Raw genomic sequence first — 18,335 nt, forward strand, 5'->3', positions numbered from 1 at the left:
TGCTTAAAAACCTCCAAGAAAGGAGAGTCCACCACCTCCCAAGGGAGACCGTTCCACCGTCAAACAGCTCTTACTGCCAGAAAGTTCTTCCGGGTGTTTAGTAGGAATCTCCTTCCTTGTAACTTGAATCCATTGGTTTGGGTCCTGTCCTTCAGAGCAGCAGAAAACAGGCTTGCTCCATCCTCCATGTGACAGCCCTTGAGATATTTGAAGATGGCCCTCATCTCTTCTCACTCAGCTAAACAGCTGCAAATACAGTGGTACCTCGGTTGTCGAACGTAATTTGTTCCGAAAGACCGTTCGACTTCCGAAATGTTTGACAACCGAGGCGGAAAGGGCCGTCTGTAATTTCCATTGAGAAAATTGAAAAACACGCAGTGGAAGCCGTTCAACTTCCGAGGTTGAACTTTCCGTTTGAAAACGGAAGCAATTACGGTACTTCCGGAGTTTCGGTGTTCGGGTTCCAAAATGTTCGGCTTCCAAGATGCTTGAAAACCAAGGTTCCACTATACAGTGGTACCTCTTCTTATGAATGTAATGCACTCCGAACGCACATTCGTAAGTCGAAACAATCCCATAGGAATGCATTGGGAGAAAAAAATCGTAAGTCGAAGCAACCCTATCTAAAAATTCGTAAGTAGAAAAAATCCTATCTAAACCGCATCCAAGATGGCGGACGGAGCTCTGTTCGTAAGTAGAAACATTCGTAATTAGAGTTATTCGTAAGTAGAGGTACCACTGTACGTATAACATTTTAAGTGCATTTCAACTGCATTATACAAATGTGACACAAGATGGTGTTTCACAGCGTTTTTTTATGTGTGTCTAGATTCCATCCCTGCTTCCTCTTCTCCAGGCTAAACAGGCCCAGTTCCTTTTGCCCCACTCTTTACAAGCACAGGCTTGCACTTTAAAGCTCCATGTCCCCCCCCCCGCTTTATTTGCGCCCACTAGAGAATTCCCTGTGAACTTTTCTCCACCCACTTTCTCCATGCCATGCATAATTGCTTGAAATGTTATCCTCACATGGGAAATTTTTCACATATCCTCATCATTACAATCATCCACATCCTTTGAATTTCTATACTGCCTTTCATCCGAAGATCAAGGGCTGGCTTGCAATATAAAAGCACAAAAATACATACCATAATAATCAAACTAACAAAAACATCCCCCCTATAGATTGTTTAAATGCCATAGATTGTTTAATTAGCCAAAGGTCTTTGAGAAAAGGAATGTTTTATACTATAGGCAAGAGACAAAAATGAAAACTGTAAATATTAGTGACAAATGTCAATGAAAGCAAAACATATAGCCAGTCACAATTCGCTTAAGGATGAAATGCGTGCAAAGGAAGCCAAGCAACCTTTTACAACCGTTGCAATACTGCATTAGGCATTAATACATAAATCCAGTTCTACTTAAAGTATGGTAGTAAACCTACTATAGTACTAAAGGCCGCTCCTAGCTGCTAGAGGGCAGCACCTTCCAATAAAATAATAGCACACTCTCATTTTGTTCTCCTTTTGCAAAGCTACCTGTTTCATAAAACCCCTGCTTCTTCAATTGCTTCCCCTCCCTGCCTTTCCACTGTTCCTTCCCGGCTCACCTTTGCTCTAGTCCAAGTTGCATTCTCTGTTTCACCGCTTCACTTCCCAGACCTCGCAAGACTCGAGCTTATAGGATTGGTCATTTTCACAGCCACAATTACATTTAGGGAACCTTTTAATGTTTGACGGACGATTGTATTTTAATGTTTTGTTGGAGACCGCCCAGAGTGGCTGGGGAAGCCCAGCCAGGTGGGTGGGGTATAAATAATAAATTGCTATTGTTATTTCTTATTAGAAGTATAAGTGACCTCCCTGGGATGCAAGCCTGTGCAGTGTGTGTGGAGGTCCTGGGATGCCCAGACAACAAAACTCCCCTCTCGGCCTCATTGATGGGGTCCAAAGGAAAGCAGAGCAAGATGTTTGGCACCAGCTTGGCTGCAGGAGTTGCTGGAAGGAGGCGGACAAGGCACCATCCAACTGTGTGGTGGAGTCTCCTTCTTTGGAGGTCTTTAAGTAGAGGCTTGACAGCCATATGTCAAGAATGCTTTGATGGTGTTTCCTGCTTGGCAGGGGGTTGGACTGGATGGCCCTTGTGGTCTCTTCCAACTCTATGATTCTATGTCTCAGGGACTCCGCTCTGGATTTGTGTAGGGTTTACTCCAGGCATCCCCAAACTTGGGCCCTACAGATGTTTTGGACTACAATTCCCATCTTCCCCAACCACTGGTCCTGTTAGCTAGGGATCATGGGAGTTGTAGGCCAAAACATCTGGAGGGCCACAGTTTGGGGATGCCTGGTTTACTCCTTAGCCTTTCTTTTCCTGAAGATATCCCACAAGGCAGCAGAGGTTTAGGATCAGAGTTTCCCTACTCTTAAACAGGCTCCCTTCCCAGGCTGACAAGCACCACCTGCCCCTCACTTCCCTCTACAGCACATGCAGAAACCACAATCTTGACTGCTGGACCCACTATTGACGTTATCTGGTCAATCTGCCAGAGTCTGCTTTTGCATGCAGGGGAAGGCCCTAACTCACCAAGAGTTTGAGACCCATCGGCTACCCTTACCTGGTTTAGCCAGCCAGTCAAAGTTGTTTCCGGGGTGTGGCTGCTGTCTCATTTTGGCATCTTCTAGGAGCCACAGGTGAGAGCTGTGGGACACTGGTGGGGACCAAAGGTGGCCAGACTACCCCAAAAGGATCACAATGTGTCCCCACCAGAGGTGCTACTCCTCCCCTAACACCCCATACAGTCATTAATCTCTATTTGTTGTTGTTTAGTTGTTTAGTTGTGTCTGACTCTTTGTGACCCAATGGACCAGAGCACGCCAGGCACTCCTGTCTTCCACTGCCTCCCGCAGTTTGGTCAAACTCATGTTCGTAGCTTCGAGAACACTGTCCAACCATCTCGTCCTCTGATGTCCCCTTCTCCTTGTGCCCTCCATCTTTCACAACATCAGGGACTTTTCCAGGTCTTCTCTTCTCATGAGGTGGTCAAAGTATTGGAGCCTCAGCTTCAGGATCTGTCCTTCCAGTGAGCACTAAGGGCTGATTTCCTTCAGAATGGATAGGTTTGATCTTCTTGCAGTCCACGGGACTCTCAAGAGTCTCCTCCAGCAAGCAATAATAGCAGGAGATTAGCCAGTAGCTTGCCTCTTCTACCAGAGAGTGAGAGACTCGGGCGATGTCTACAGTTTCCAGGAACTCTTATTGTGGTGAGACTTTTGAGTTGAAAGTTTGTTTGGATCCTGGGCAAGAACCTGGAACTTGAGAGGGAAGGTGTGCTAGAAGGAAAATGAACTGAGATTGATTTTTATGTTTTAGCAACTTTGCACTGATGTGCCATTTTTATACGCAACACTGTGTTTTCGTAATATTTTGTTTACGCTGTCCATTGTTGCTTCAGTTTTCTTTATGCCCTTTTGAGATATTTTTAATTTATTAAACGGTATAGAAATTCAGTAATCAATAATCAATCAATCACCTGCCATTCTCAGGCTGCTGCCAGAGTAGCCACTACCGATTCCTTCTGTGAGAACTAGGCCACAGGTGCAAGATTGATAGTGATCTAATCGAGACTCAGTATGGTAAGCGTGTCAACAGGATTCCTGAATAGTACCTTTCTGAGCATGTTGCACCAGCAATTGGGACACGTCGGGTGTGTGCAGAAGGTTCTGGCCAGAGGGTAGTATTCTTATTTCTGTTGTACAGGTTCGGCTGCCACTGAGTCATGGAGCTATACAGGCCAGAGGACTTTCTGTGTGCATGAGTGTGTGCATGTACTGTGAATGTTGTATTGCAGATGATAAAAGGAAGAAGGCATCCTTGGCCAAAGGAAACAACTTCTTTACTCAATGGGTGTGCTATTTCACACCAGCTGTACTTGGAGCAGACCCACTGAAACCAATGTATTTAAAGAGCCATTAGTGTGTTAGACTATGACCTGGGAGACCAGGGTTTGAATCCCCGCTCTCAGCCATGAAGCTCGCTGGGTGACCTTGGGCCAGCCTAACCTACCTCACAGGGTTGTTGTGAGGATGAAATGGGGAGGAGGAGGAGGAGGAGGAGGAGGAGGAGGAGGAGGAGGAGGAGGAGAACTGTGTGCACCACTTTGAGCTCCTTGGAAGATGAAGGTGGTCTATAAATGTAAAAAATAAAAATAATAAACACGCTGAGTTCTGTGGCACCCAACTTGTGGTCTCATTCCTTCTTTTTAAAGCTGTGTTTAAAGACTCTCGGTTGTCTTTTTTCCTACACCAGGAGGGCATAGATTAGAATAACTCCTCCACCCCATTGCCCTAGGCCAGGAATGGATGAAGGAACCTGTGGTCTTCAGGATAATGTTGGACTCTAGCTCCCATCAGCCCCAGCCAGCATGGTCAATGGTCAGGAATGATGGAAGTTGTAGTCCAGCAACACCTGGAGGGACGAAGGTTCTCTGCCCCTGGTTTAGCTACTGTTGTTTTACCATGGGTTGTTTTTACTTTCTGGAACAGCTCTCCCAACATGAACCTATGCAGGCCTTTTCAATTTGTGGCTCTCCGTCTGCAGAATGCTCTTCGCAGCAAGTTCAACCTGGTGCACTCGTTCACATCACTTTGGCACTAAGTAAAGACTTACCTCCCCCCTCCCAGGCTTCTGATAATAATAATAATAATAATAATAATAATAATAATAATAATAATAATAATAATTTTTTATTTATACTCCGCCCATCTGGCCGGGTCTCCCCAGCCACTCTGGGCGGCTTCCAACAGAAAAATAAAACACAATAATCTATTAAACATTAAAAGCCTCCCTGAACAGGGCTGCCTTCAGATATCTTCTAAAAGTCTGGTAGTTGTTTTCCTTTTTGACATCTGTTAGGAGGGCGTTCCACAGGGCAGGCGCCACCACCGAGAAGGCCCTCTGCCTAGTTCCCTGCAACTTGGCTTCTCGCACCGAGGGAACTGCCAGAAGGCCCTCGGTGCTGGACCTCAGTGTCCGGGCAAAATGATGGAGGTGGAGACGCTCCTTCAGGTATACTGGACCGAGGCCATTTAGGGCTTTAAAGGTCAGCACCAACACTTTGAATTGTGCTCGGAAACGTACTGGGAGCCAATGTAGATCTTTCAAGACCGGTGTTATGTGGTCTCAGCGGCCGCTCCCAGTCACCAGTCTAGCTGCTGCATTCTGGATTAGTTGTAGTTTCCGAGTCACCTTCAAAGGTAGCCCCACGTAGAGCACATTGCAGTAGTCCAAGCGGGAGATAACTAGAGCATGCACCACTCTGGCTAGACAGTCTGCAGGCAGGTAGAGTCTCAGCCTGTGTACCAGATGGAGCTGATAGACAGCTGCCCTGGATACAGAATTGACCTGTGCCTCCATGGACAGCTGTGAGTCCAAAATGACTCCCAGGCTGCGCACCTGGTCTTTCAGGGGCACAGTTACCCCGTTCAGAACCAGGGAATCCTCCACACCTGCCCGCCTTCTGTCCCCCACGAACAGTACTTCTGTCTTGTCAGGTGAAATATACTCGGAGTTGAGAGTGAATTTCATGCTCTTTATTCAGCTCATAGTCATCAAGGAGGAGAAGAGAAGACGAGTCGCTCTTTTCCCAAAACCATCTGCTTATATACATTATTTACACAATGGGCCTTGCGTGATTGGCTACTTCAGGGCTACACCTGTGGGCCAATTATATTGTGGATTGACTTCTGCCTGCAGCCTGATTGGCTGCTCCTACAGGCCAATCAGGTAGCAGATTCACTTCTGCCAGCCGCCTGATTGGCTGCTCCAGCAGGCCAATCAGGTTGCGGATTCACTTCCACCTGGAGTTGGATTGGGTAGCTCCCGCTGATTCTGAATCCTATTGTTCTAGGATTCAGCTCAGTACATAACACCCCTCCCCTCTAAGTTCCAGTCCTGCCCGGGAAGTTGCATTCGTAGTCCCCAAGGTCTGCTGGCCGCCTCCGTGTGCGTTGTGGCCTGGGGTGTTCCTTGGTCAGGGGTTCTGGTTCTGGCTCGTGTTCCGAGGCTGCTGGCTGTGCCGGGGCTGTCTGGTCTGGCGCCACTGAACCACTAGGTTGTAGCTCTGGTTCCGGTGTCCTTCCAGCCTCGGGGCGCCCCTCTGTGCCTACTGCTTCTGCTTCCCCTGCCCACCCCTCTCGCTCTACGGGCCTCACTGCCCTGCTGTCCCCTTGGGACCCCTCTGTCCCGCTCTCCTCCCGGGTTCCTCCTGGGAATCGTCGCCGTAGCTGGTCGCAGTGGCGGCGCCAACATTGCCCCCCTTCCGTTAGTACCTCGTACGACACGGGACCGGTCACCTTGGTGACTGTGGCGGGTACCCATGCTGGGCCTGCCCCAAAATTCTTTGCATACACTGGGTCCTGGGCCACAAATGTCCGGGGGTTCCTGCCTTTCCCCACCACTACCTCATCCTGAGCTCTGTCGGGGTGAAGTCGGTCCAGTCTAGTTGCAAGGCGCCGGCCCATTAGTAATTCAGCTGGGCTCCGGCCCGTCGTTGTGCTTGGGGTGCTGTGCTGTGCTAGAAGAAATGCGGCAAGGCGGTATTCCCAGTCCCCTTGTGTCATGCGGCAGAGGCTGTCCTTGGTGGTCCGCACCATGCGCTCCGCTTGGCCATTGGTGGCAGGGTGGAATGGTGCTGAGCGGATGTGGCGGATGGCGTTCTGCGCTGTGAAGGTCTGGAACTCCTCTGACGTGAATGCGGTTCCATTGTCCGAGACGAGGGTGTCAGGGAGCCCGTGGGTCGCAAACAGCTTACGTAGTACCCGGATGGCTGCCGCCGTAGAAGTGGATGGTACCAGTGCGACCTCCAGCCATTTGGTGTAGGAATCCACCACTATGAAGAATGTTTTTCCCTGGAAGGGGCCAGCGAAGTCCACGTGCAAGCGTGACCATGGATGTCGGGCGGACTCCCAGGGCTGGACTGGGGCCCTAGGGGGATCCGGGCGGGATTCTTGGCAGGTCTGGCAGTGTTGGACCCAGGCCTCTATCTCTCTGTCAATCCCCGGCCACCACACATAACTCCTGGCAAGGGCCTTCATCCTCACTACCCCTGGGTGTGTCTCGTGTAGGGCTGTGAGGACCCTTTTGCGGAGGGGCTGGGGAACAACAACCCTGCTTCCCCATAACAGGCACCCCTTGTGGGCCGACAGTTCATGTTTGCGGTTTGTGTAGCCAGCGAATTCTGGCCCGGGGCTGCTGCTGGGCCATCCTCGCCACACCCAGTCCAGGACCCGGGAGATGACCCTATCTTTTGTGGAATGGTGCGCAACTTCTTGTGCCTGAATGGGTCGGTCGGGAAGCAGCTCCAGGGTCATAACCTCTTGCGCAGGCGCTGGGTCGGGGCCTGTTTCTGGTAGTGGTAGCCTGCTGAGGGCGTCTGCGTGGCCCATCGCCTTCCCAGGGCGGTGGATTAGTGCATACTGGTAGCCGGCAAGGAAAATTGACCACCTGAGGACACGTGGAGACAACACTTGGGGGGTCTGCTTCTCAGGGGCAAACAGGCCAAGCAACGGCTTGTGGTCAGTCACTATGGTAAAGGGCCGCCCGTACAAGAAATCATGGAATTTTTTTACGCCCTTCACGATTGCCAGACCCTCCTTGTCAATCTGTGAGTAGTTTCGTTCGGCTGCAGCAAGCGTCTGGGAGAAGTATGCCACCGGCACCTCTCTTCCATCCGGGAGTTGGTGTCCCAGGACAGCGCCGATGCCATAGGGAGAGGCGTCGCATGCCAGCACCACTGGCAGCCTCTCGTCGAAGTGTGCTAAGACCGAGTTCGAGACGAGCAAGTCCTTGACTGCCTGGAATGCGGACCTTTGTCGCTGGCCCCACACCCAAGGGGCCCTTTTATCTAGGAGTCTGTGTAGGGGCTCCGCTACCGCTGCCTTATGGGGAAGGAAGGCATGGTAAAAGTTCAATAGTCCCAAGAATGACTGAAGTTCGGGCTTGCTCTTGGGCGCTGGGGCCTCACAAATGGCCCGTACCTTGTCACCGGTTGGATGGACCCCTTCTGCGTCCACCTTAAATCCCAGAAAGTCCACCTGCGGCACTCCCAGTAAACACTTTTCCCGCTTCACCTTGAGGCCCGCTTCTCGTCGAGGCTGCTGTGGTGTGTGTGCTGCTTGAGTGCGCCGCTGTACTCTGTGTACTTCCTCCCTGTCAGATTCGGATTCGTCGGTGAGGTCTTCGTGGTAGACCCTCGGTTGGGATGGCGGGGCCGGTCGTGCCTCTTGCGTTGACCTCTCGGCGGCTTCGGTTGCCAGGGCTTCCTCCAGAGCAATCTGGAACGTGAGGTCTTTTTTGGCGTAGAGGCGTTGTTGCAACATCTCGTCCCTCAGGCCACCGACGAGGCGGTCACGAAGCATGTTCTCCAATTCTGAGAAGTTGCATAACCGGGCGGCTTGGCGGAGGGAGGTCACAAACCCAGTTATGGTTTCCCCCGGGGCTTGCCGCTTTGCGTAGAAGGCATTTCGGCAAGCTACCACCGAGGGCTGTGGTGAGAAGTGCTCCTTCAGCCGTTCCATTATTGTTTTGTAAGAGACGGTAGCAACATCTCTAGGTGCAAGGAGAGCCCGGGCGATTTCAAACGTCTCCTCTCCACAGACGCTGAAGAATGTCGCCCTCTTCATGGCATCGTTGGTGACTTCTTTCGCTTGCAGGAGGAAGTTGAAACGGGCGGCGTACCCTTCCCAGTCTCCTGATGCTGGTTTGAATGGCGAGAAGCTGCTGTCGGTTGCCATTCTGGGTTCCTTGGGTCCTGGAGCTGAAGCCTGGATGCACGGTGCGATGCAGCGGTGCAGCAGGTGGCGGTGCTGCGGTGCAGTGCGTGGTGGCGGTCAGCTCAGCAGGATCCCACCTTCGTCGCCAGTGAAATATACTCGGAGTTGAGAGTGAATTTCATGCTCTTTATTCAGCTCATAGTCATCAAGGAGGAGAAGAGAAGACGAGTCGCTCTTTTCCCAAAACCATCTGCTTATATACATTATTTACACAATGGGCCTTGCGTGATTGGCTACTTCAGGGCTACACCTGTGGGCCAATTATATTGTGGATTGACTTCTGCCTGCAGCCTGATTGGCTGCTCCTACAGGCCAATCAGGTAGCAGATTCACTTCTGCCAGCCGCCTGATTGGCTGCTCCAGCAGGCCAATCAGGTTGCGGATTCACTTCCACCTGGAGTTGGATTGGGTAGCTCCCGCTGATTCTGAATCCTATTGTTCTAGGATTCAGCTCAGTACATAACATCAGGATTCAACCTCAATCTGTTAGCCGCCATCCATCCTCCAACCGCCTCCAGGCACTCACACAGGACCTTCACTGCCTTCACTGGTTCTGATTTGAAAGAGAGGTAGAGCTGGGTATCATCCGCATACTGATGAACACCCAGCCCAAACCCCCTGATGATCTCTCCCAGCGGCTGCATGTAGATGCTAAAAAGCATGGGGGAGAGGACAGAACCCTGAGGCACCCCACAAGTGAGAGCCCAGGGGTCTGAACACTCATCCCCCCCCCTCACCACTTTCTGAACACGGCCCAGGAGGAAGGAGCGGAACCACTGTATAACAGTGCCCCCAGCTCCCAACCCCTCTAGACAGTCCAGAAGGATGTTATGGTCGATGGTGTCAAAAGCCGCTGAGAGATCCAGCAGGACTCGGAAACAGCTCTCACCTTTGTCTCTAGCCTCCGGAGATCATCAACCAGTGCTACCAAGGCAGTTTCAGCCCCATGATGAGGCCTGAACCCTGACTGGAAGGGATCCAAATGGACCGCTTCTTCCAGGTGTGCCTGGAGTTGTTCAGCAACCACTCGCTCAATCACCTTGCCCAAGAATGGAAGATCTGATAAACTGAGACAGTGTTGTTTTGCTGCCAGTGTGCTGTCAAGTTCCCTACAGCCATTATGAGCGTTGTTTTATTTTGGTTTTTTAAAAATATAATGGTCTGATGCATTTACATCATTAAATGTGTTGTAAGGCACTTGGAGACCTTTGGGTAACAAGCGACTAAACCAGGCTTCCTCAACCTCGGCCCTCCAGATGTTTTGAGACTACAATTCCCATCATCCCTGACCACTGGTCCTGCTAGCTAGGGATCGTGGGAGTTGTAGGCCAAAAACATCTGGAGGGCAAGGTTGAGGAAGCCTGGACTAAACAGTAATAACAGCAGCAACAACGATAATACTTCCTTTTCATTGGTTGTGCTTGTGCGGGGTAGAAATGGATGAATACAGACTGATGGCAACCTGGGAAGGTAGCCCATCTAGCAGAAGGAAAACATATTGCTCTGCTTTCCTTTGGGCCACAACAGTGAGGTCCAGAGGCGGGTCTTGGCATCTGGGCAGCCCGGGATCTCCAGACACACTGCCCAGACTCCCACCCCTGGGAGGTTACTTCAGTGCTGCTAACACGGTGGTTTGACTTCACCCCTGGAGTCGCACTCCATTGTCTCGCAAGACAGACGGATGCCAACAAACAACAACAGACTGATGTTAAGGCCACCTTCGGCTGTTACCTTCATTGATTATGCCTGCTCCAGCGGTGCAGAAGCAAAACTTTCTCTTTCTGCTGTGTGCTTGCCTCTGACCCAGCTTTGCCTTAGCCTGGATTTGCATTTCACTCAAGCTGCAGATTTTAGCTCTAACAGGGAGGGTGCCCTGAAAAGAATGTAGAAATAAGGGATGATATGAAACCCAGATATCAGAGGAGAAGTCAGAGGGGGGGGGGAGGCAGGGGAGAGTCAATGCAGAAAGTGGAGAACCTGTAAGGAGAAAAGGGATAATTGGAAAGTGGGGCAAGCAGCGGTGGAGATGGAGGGCACCTGTATTGACAGAAATAGCTTTTCTTTTATCAGGTGTTCAGGAAAGGCTAGCGTTCAGAACCGATTCAGAAGACAGGCGCTAATGAGAACAGCATCCTGGGCCGGCTGATGCGAGGTTTGGAAAACTCCGAACAAAGGCTGCCAGGGTGGCAGTCGGGAGGAGGACAAATAAACAAAGAGGAACTGATTAAAAGAGTAAAGATTAGGAAGTGCATGTTAAATTGGACATTGGATTTAATAGAGTGCAGCCTGGAACAAATTGCCTGTGGGCCCACTCTTGGAAAGGCGTGCTGCGTCAGCCTCGTGGCAAGTGATGGGAGCTGTGTGCAGGAGCATAACTTGACAGCGGGGTCAAGCCCTCGGGAAAAGAAATGAAGATGGGGTTTTTAATTCACATGGAACTGATCACGCACTAAGAATGGAGGTATTATGAAGCACCTTTCCTTTAGCTGCAGAAAAAGTTGATAGGGAGGGCAGAAGGTGTGCCAGAAAATTTATTAAGTTGTTTATTATTACATTTATATTCCACCTTTTCTCCAATGTAAAAAGGTAAAGGACCCCTGGACAGTTAAGTCCCGTCAAAGGCGACTATGGGGTTGCGGCACGCATCTCGCTTTCAGGCTGAGGGAGCCGGCATTTGTCCATGGACAGCTTTCTGGGTCATGTGGCCAGATGACTAAACCACTTCTGGTGCAACAGGACACCATGACAGAAACCAGAGCGCACGGAAACGCCATTTACCTTCCCGCTGCTGTGGTACCTATTTACCTACTCACGCTGGTGTGCTTTCAAACTCCTAGGTTGGCAGGAGCTGGGACCGAGCAACAGGACCTCACCCCGTTGTGGAGATTTGAACCGTCGACCTTCTGATCGGCAAGCCCAAGAGACTCATTGGTTTAGACCACAGCACCACCTGCGCCCCAAGGAGCTCCAATTCTCCAAGGAGCTCAAGGTGACGCTCTCTCTCCCCCCCCCATTTTATCCTCAAAGTATCTCCTGCTTGGAAATGAAGAAGAGGAGGTTCTGGCCCCCAATAAGAGGGTGTTTTAATATGGCTTGGGCTGTTTGTTTTAAGAATGGAAACTCAGCTCATTCAAACCAGTGCGCATGCTGCCCCTGACATTGCCTGTCACTTAAGTGCTTGATCAACAAATACAGCCTAACGTGTCTAATTTGCCAAATTTTCCCAATGGCATTCTATCAGTTTTCCAACTGCACATCCCTCTCCCCCGAACTTCACATTTTGTATCCAACTGAGCACTTAAAAAAACCCCACACAAAACAAACCAACAACAACCTTGGGCCATAGCTCGGTTGTAGATCACATGCATTGCACGCAGAAAGTCCCAGGTCCAATTTCTGGCATCTCCATAGGTGCTTCCACGCAGAAGTTTCTGGTGGACCCTGCACGGGTCGCGCATGCAAGCTCTGTGCTGTGTCCACACAACTTCATCCTCATCAGACATTGCCGCCTGGTATTACTTTCGCATTTAATCCGGATTTATGTTTCCGCTGAAAATCCGATTATGTAGGGAAAAACTTAGCAGATACAGTAAATCCAGATTAAAGCAGGTGCCTGGTGGGGGGAGGGAGGACATTGAGTGGCATTTTGATGAGGACATCATGTGGACAATGTGAAAAACTTGCAAGGCAATAAGCTGCCACGTGGAAGCGTCCCTGGTTGGGCTGCGAAAGGCCTGCCTGAAATCCTGCAAAGCTGCCGACTAGTAAACAGTACTAAATTAAATGGATGAGGGATAGGCAACTTGGTGTCCCTCTCCTGTCATTCCAGGCCAGCTCGGCCAATAGTCAGAGACTTAGAGATGATGGCAGCTGTAGTCTAAAACAGCTGGAAATTGCCAGATTGGCTAGTCCTGAAATGGTCCAGTGGTATGACTTTGTATAAATATGGTACATCCTATATAGAGGGACCCAGGTGGCGCTGTGGTTAAACTACAGAGCCTAGGGCTTGCTGATCAGAAGGTCGGCGGTTCGAATCCCTGTGACGGGGTGAGCTCCCGTTGCTTGGTCCCAGCTCCTGCCAACCTAGCAGTTCGAAAGCACGTCAAAATGCAAGTAGATAAATAGGAACCGCTACAGCGGGAAGGTAAACGGTGTTTCCGTGTGCTGCTCTGGTTTGCCAGAAGCGGCTTTGTCATGCTGGCCACATGACCTGGAAGCTATACGCCGGCTCCCTCGGCCATTAATGCGAGATGAGCGCGCAACCCCAGAGTTGGTCACGACTGGACCTAATGGTCAGGGGTCCCTTTACCTTATACAGAGCAGTGGTTCCCAGCCTTTTCCGCCTACGAATCATAGAATTGTAGAGTTAGAAGGGACCCCAATGGTCTTCTAGTCCAATTCCCAGCAACCCAGGAATCTCAACCTGTGGTCTCCCCATTCCAATTTGAAATCACACCAGACCCTGCTTAGCTTTGCAAATGTGGTAGCAGTTTTATTGCTGCACCACTAGGAGGCTGTGCGCCACTTAAAAATCTCTGAGGGTCTTGGCCAGGGGTCAGCAAACTTTTTTGCCTACCCATGGTCTTGGCGGACCTCTTAATGCAAGGGTGTCCGAACTTTTTTCAAAGAGGGCCAGATTTGATGAAGTGAAGAGCCGTGAGGGCCGACCAAAGTGATTGAAGTTGTCGAGCTTTTTTTATGATTTTTACCCCAAACTTGTTGAGCTTTGAGGATTTTACCCCAAGTAATGAACTGCCACAGGGGCCGGATTAAATCGACTGGCGGGCCGGATTAGGCCCCTGAAACGGACTTTGGACGTGCCTGTCTTGGTGGTTATTCTGCCTGTTGTAGCAATTGTAATGTGCTGTGCTAGATGCTGTATGCATTTTTATTGCTTCTGTTATTTCCTGCATATTTCTTGCACAGTAAAGGACAGTATAAGAAATTAAAGAAGCCAATAAAAATCACAAATAAAACCAACATGAATATTTTATGTGACGGATGTGCCGTCCCCCGTTTTCTAGCACAAGAACCACAGGCATCTCTCAGACCACCTGAATGAAGCTCAAAGACCACCCCTCACCAGCTGATAAAGGGCAAGCTTATTCCCGCTAGGCGTGGCTTTTCTGCCAGTGCATGCAGGAAGTGCACCAGCAAAGTAGACTCCCCCCCTCCTTATGGGGCAGCTTTGATCATAGAATCATAGAATCATAGAGTTGGAAGAGACCACAAGGGCCATCCAGTCCAACCCCCTGCCAAGCAGGAAACACCATCAAAGCATTCCTGACAGATGGCTGTCAAGCCTCTGCTTAAAGACCTCCAAAGAAGGAGACTCCACCACACTCCTTGGCAGCAAATTCCACTGCCGAACAGCTCTTACTGTCAGGAAGTTCTTCCTAATGTTTAGGTGGAATTTTCTTTCTTGTAGTTTGAATCCGTTGCTCCGTGTCCGCTTCTCTGGAGCAGCAGAAAACAACCTTTCTCCCTCCTCTATATGACATCCTTTTATATATTTGAACATGGTTATCATATCACCCCTTAACCTTCTCTTCACCAGGCTAAACATACCCAGCTCCCTAAGCCGTTCCTCATAAGGCATCGTTTCCAGGCCTTTGACCATTTTGGTTGCCCTCTTCTGGACACGTTCCAGCTTATCAGTATCCTTCTTGAACTGTGGTGCCCAGAACTGGACACAGTACTCCAGGTGAGGTCTGACCAGAGCAGAATACAGTGGTACTATTATTTCCCTTGATCTAGATGCTATACTCCTATTGATGCAGCCCAGAATTGCATTGGCTTTTTTAGCTGCTGCATCACACTGCTGACTCATGTCAAGTTTGTGGTCTACCAAGACTCCTAGATCCTTTTCACATGTACTGCTCTCAAGCCAGGTGTCTCCCATCCTGTATTTGTGCCTTTCATTTTTTTTTGCCCAAGTGTAGTACTTTACATTTCTCCTTGTTAAAATTCATCTTGTTTGCTTCAGAACCTCTGCAGGGTCAATTTGGCCAATGAATCACCATGACTGACAGGTGGGTGGCTCCCCTCGCCTCTCAAAGTGGGCCTGAGAGGGTTGCATGGCCCCAGCAGGCCAATAATGTTTCCCACTACAGCAGGCATAGGCAAACTCGGCCTTCCAGATGTTTTGGGACTACAACTCCCATCATCCCTGACCACTGGTCCTGTTAGCTAGGGATAATGGGAGTTGTTGTCCCAAAACATCTGGAGGGCCAAGTTTGGGGATGCCTGCACTACAGTGAGGAGGAGGTGATCCCCCTTAAGAGAGTAAGGACAGGGCATAAATCCCTCCCCCAAATCTGGGGCTGGCACTAGTAATTTATAGCAGAATCCTATGAAAGTTTACTCAGAAGTTAGAACCACTGTGTTCAATGGGGCTTTCAATACGTTTGTGTGCATGAGCGTTGCTGCATGCAGGGGCCTTATACCCACTTTTTAAAAAAACATCCCTTCCCCAAGTATGCACCCCCCCAAAAGGATTAAAAACCTCACTCAGCTTGAAACAATGTGCGTGCAGAGTTGTAACTTTACAATGCAGCCCTATACATATCTACTCATTTAACGGTTTTTATCTGTTTTTCAATATCTTAGACATAAATTGCCTTGCGACGGTGTTTTAGAAGGCAATTAACAAGTCTAATAATAGTGTGCTAGAGTAAATCCCACTGGGGATTGTTCCCAGATAAGTGGGTACGGGATTGAATGGCAGCCCTAAAAACCTACATTCCAAACTGGATCTCTTGTATCTTTTCGGAAGAAAGGCACGCCGTGTTCAGCAGTGATTATTCCTGCTGGGTGCTGCAGTTAAGAGCGAAGGTAAGAGTGTAACCCATGCTGTTACCTTCATTAAGATCAGAAAAGTTGCTTTTCTGAGAAAGGAGCTAGTTTGGATGAGGAGGCAGAAAGGCACCACAGGAGTTTAGAGGAGGCCTGGATGCTTTTTTTAAAGCCTGCTTTCGAAGGTTAACAGGTGTCTCCAGGTCCCTTATTTATTACCAGACATTGTTGTGGTATGCAACAGAGAATGCCTGAAAAGAACAATGAGCTTTATCCCCCCCCCCCACTCCTGCTGAAACAAGCTTGCCTCTCCACTTTCCCCCAGAACGAGGAGAGGGATGAAAAGGGCAGAGGAGAGCAGAAATTGGCTGCATGCAGGCACAGTCTCTAACTGCTTTGGAAAAGCCCTGGGGAGGAGGGGACTTAGGCATCTGTGGGGGGGGTGGGGGTGCAGACCTTCAGACGAGTTGCTGTGCTCATTAGGCCTGACAATCCTGTGCAGATTGTGCTTTCGCTAATAGTTAACTCCAACTTGCATGGTGTGATTTACTGCTGGCTCACTCCCAACACTGATGTCTATTCAGTGAGCCATCATATTTTACACACACACACCCCAATGACAAACTTAGTTGGTCTCTAAGGTGCTACTGGAAGGATTTTTTGTTTGTTTTTGTTTTGACTACATCAGACCAACAAGGCTACCTACCTGTAACATAAAGACATATATGTTTAGTTTATATACCTTATTTGTTGCTTATGTTTTCTTCATTTGATGGGCTAGTAGCATGGCACCCATAACACTGATTGGTGTTTAGCACAGCAACACCTATACAGTACTGTACTTTGGAATCCCCTGCCTATTGATATCAAGCAGGCTCCTGCGCTGTGTTCTTTTCGAGGTCTGCTAAAAACATTTTTGTTTAGTCAATCATACACAGATGCTTAGAAATGCTGGTCATGCATTTTTTTAGTATTTTAACTTGTTTTATGTTTTAAACCAGGCATCCCCACACTGCGGCCCTCCAGATGTTTTGGCCTACAACTCCCATGATCCCTAGCTAACAGGACCAGTGGTCAGGGAAGATGGGAATTGTAGTCCAAAACATCTGGAGGGCCACAGTTTGGGGATGCCTGTTTTAAACTATCGCCACAATTTTAACATTGCTTTTATTGTTTTTAACTTCTTTGCAAACAGCTTCTAGGTGGTTGTGGTTTTCAAACATTCAAGCGGGGTATAACCAAGCAAGCAATGCAACCGTGGATGGAAGGTCCCCTGTCCGTATCAGACTGAACCTGCCTGCAAACTGGTGAATAGTGGTTTGCAAGAAGTTGGCAGTATTTAAAATTGCACAGCCTTCACGGCCCTAACATGCCTGCAAGACCCGCTTTGATCTTGAGCTTGAAATAGAATCCTCACTCTATTCCACCCCGAGGTGGGAGGAGCCTAGCCTCGCTTTCGTCCCAAGATGGCGGCGCCATTGAAAAAGCCCTATCCTCCCGGCTCGCGAGCGGCGCTTTTTTCGCTCGTGACGTCAAGACGTCCAACGTCCCATGAGAGGAAATGGGCGGAGCCTCTGTAGCCGAGCCTCGTTCCGGGCTCAACATGGCGCCGGGGCTGGGATCGCTCTATGCGCTTGCCTCGGGGCGGCGCGCGGGGCTCGGCAGAGGAGGAGCCGCCGCCTCCTGTCCGGAACGCGGCGGGCGGGGGGAGCGTTGCCATGGCAGCGAAGAGTAGGTGTCACACCGGGCCACTTCCTGGTTGGAGGCCAACGTCCCGGGCACTCAGCTGTGGCGGGTGGGGGGGCGGGGTAGGAGGAGGAGGCGGCAACGGCGGCGGCGGCGGCACGAGGCCCCGGAAGGAGCGCTGAGGTAAATTAAAGGGAGGAGGGAGCGGAGGCTGGGCTTGTGGGGAGGGGGCGCCCAGCCCTTCGTGGACCCCCCTCGGCTTTGGCGGGGCTTTCCATGTTGAGGGCGAGAAGAGAGCCAGGCCTCGGGGCCTTCCCTGAGGGAAAGGTGGCCTGTTCCATTCTCCCCCAGAGGGGTGAGCGAGCAGGGAGCTTGGCTCACTCCAAATCCACCTCTGCGTGTGTGGTGGGTTTTCCCGTGGAGCTGAGGGCGTGTTGCATTAGTATTGGGTGTGGGGCGTCTCTTCCTGGACTCTCCCCCTCCTGCTCCTCTAGTTTGGGTGGGTGGGGCCCTTTGCAGCTCGAGGGGACAAAGGGGAGGCTCCCCCCCACTTTCATTCATGGTGGGTCGAGACTGGGATGTGGGGGTGTCATGGGGGGGGAAGCGAAATGCCAGGGCTTTTCCTTTATATGGGAAGCGGAGGGGGGGGGTAGTAGGAAGCCGCCAGACACCCCAGTTTCGACTCTCTTGGAGGAGGATGCTGGTTTGGGGGGGCGGGAAGGAGGAGTTTTCCTTGTGGGGGGGAGCTAGAGGGTGTGGGGACGTTTCTTCATTCAGGAAGGTAAGGGGTGTGTGTGTTTAAGGGAGGGGGAAATAACTGCGGACAGACCACAGCGAAGGTGGTTTGGAGGTGGTGTGGGTGCAGGAGAGGAAAAAAAAGATTTTTTGCAGCTGAATCCTGTGCATTATTTGCTCAGAAGTAAGTGTTGCTATTTCCAGTGTGTGTATTTTAACTTCTAAGTAAGCATGCTCAGGATTGTAGACTGCAAAAGGATTGCTGCGGAAGTTCTGAAAAGTGGAGAGGAT

At 50.2% G+C, this 18,335-nt stretch overlaps 1 protein-coding gene across 6 annotated transcripts in view; it reads left to right on the forward strand.

Moving 5' to 3' along the window:
• The first annotated feature begins 17,212 nt into the window (after positions 1-17,212).
• The window catches only part of USP6NL (USP6 N-terminal like), a 145,224-nt gene continuing 144,101 nt past the window's right edge, over positions 17,213-18,335 (forward strand). The window contains exon 1 of one of the 6 annotated variants that reach the window (XM_035128060.3): positions 17,213-17,492. The gene's annotated coding sequence lies outside the window, so the exon portion shown is untranslated. The other 5 variants (XM_035128063.3, XM_088652495.1, XM_088652493.1 and 2 more) reach the window with 5 other exon arrangements.

This window comes from Zootoca vivipara, chromosome 9, assembly GCF_965207765.1.
Source record: "Zootoca vivipara chromosome 9, rZooViv2.hap1.1, whole genome shotgun sequence".
NCBI lineage: Eukaryota > Metazoa > Chordata > Lepidosauria > Squamata > Lacertidae > Zootoca > Zootoca vivipara.